The sequence below is a fragment of the Colobus angolensis genome, unplaced genomic scaffold, assembly GCF_000951035.1.
Source record: "Colobus angolensis palliatus isolate OR3802 unplaced genomic scaffold, Cang.pa_1.0 Scaffold61, whole genome shotgun sequence".
Taxonomy (NCBI): domain Eukaryota; kingdom Metazoa; phylum Chordata; class Mammalia; order Primates; family Cercopithecidae; genus Colobus; species Colobus angolensis.
The window spans coordinates 4,469,498-4,470,980 of NW_012119710.1; the positions used below are offsets into that span (position 1 = coordinate 4,469,498).

At 56.4% G+C, this 1,483-nt stretch overlaps 1 protein-coding gene across 2 annotated transcripts in view; it reads right to left on the reverse strand.

Annotated features, from left to right (window-relative positions):
• MYBPC3 (myosin binding protein C, cardiac) overlaps positions 1 to 1,483 on the reverse strand; it is a 22,447-nt gene that overhangs the window by 13,726 nt on the left and 7,238 nt on the right. The gene's annotated exons all lie outside the window — the stretch shown is intronic.

The window sequence follows — 1,483 nt, forward strand, 5'->3', positions numbered from 1 at the left end:
CCTGACCTCAGGTGATCCACCCACCTCGGCCTCCCAAAGTGCTGGGATTACAGGCGTGAGCCACGGCGCCTGGCCAACAGTTTGCTCTTTTTACTATTGTCGCTCTTCCTGGAAGACACCCCTACCCTCGGAGGTCCCGGTCTGCCTTGCTGGCCTCCATCTGTTCCTCCCGGGGCACCTGCAGCCCTTTGCTTGGTGTCCTCTGGGATCAGCAGTTCAGGGGTTAACCCAGAGGAACACTGGTGGCATCCAGGGGATCCCTGACTTAAATGAGGCCACAGTGCAGGTAAGGGCTAGGCCACCTAGTGATGGGGTGATGGGGAACCCAGTGAGGCTGAGACAACAGGAAGGCAGAATGGAGGGCTAGGGGGCCTGGGGAAAGTTAGCAGGGAGGGACTAACCAACTCCTCTCCCTGTCCCCACGATCGTGTGTGTTTTGTGTGTGTGCTTTGGGAGGGGCTTGTCTCCCATACCCTGCATGGAAGCTGACCCCTTCATTCCGTCGGTGTTTATAGAGCGCTCGAGGTGTGTGCCAGGCCCTGTGCTAGACTCAGACACGGTGGGGAGCAGGCATGTGAGACTCCTGCTTTGCCGGTTCACACCCGCCCTTGTCAACCCCTCAGCGGAGAAGAGCTAGCCTGGGCTCTCCTCCCTCCACCTGGCTGGGGGTGAGGGGAGCTAACCTGAGCCCTCCTGCTTTGTTTGCCTGTGAGGAAGATTAACCAGGCTCTTCTCTTTGCCTGTGTGTGGCTCTCCAGGCTTAGTGGGCCTCTTCCCTTTTCTTTTGGGTGTGGAGAGGTTAACTGGGCTTCGTTTCTTTTCAAAGAGGGTAGAGAAAGAAAGGGTAGGCCGGGCGCGGTGGCTCGAGCCTGTAATCCCAGCACTTTGGGAGGCCGAGACGGGCGGATCATGAGGTCAGGAGACCGAGACCATCCTGGCTAACACAGTGAAACCCCGTCTCTACTAAAACATACAAAAAACTAGCCGGGCGAGGTGGTGGGTGCCTGTAGTCCCAGCTACTCGGGAGACTGAGGCAGGAGAATGGCGTAAACCCGGGAGGTGGAGCTTGCAGTGAGCTGAGATCCGGCCGCTGCACTCCAGCCTGGGCGACAGAGGGAGACCCTGTCTCAAAAAAAAAAAAAAAAAAAAAAAGAAAGGGTAGCCTGATTTTTCCTTGGTGAGGAGGGTTAACCTGAGTTCTGTCCTCTTCCTTGTGGCTGTCCTGGTCTAACCTTTGCTCTTCTCTTCTGTCTCTGTGGAAAGGGGCTAACCTGGGTGTTCTTGACTTTTTCTACACAAGGAGGGGTTAACCTGGACTCTTCTTTCCTGTGAGTCTCTGTGCTAAGCTGGACTCTGCTCTTTCCATGTATGTGGATGGGGTGGTGGGCTAACCTGTGCCCTCTCCTCTCTTGTGTGGGGAAGGGCTAACCTGTGCCCTCTCCTCTCTTGTGTGGGGAAGGGCTAACCTGTGCCCTCTCCTCTC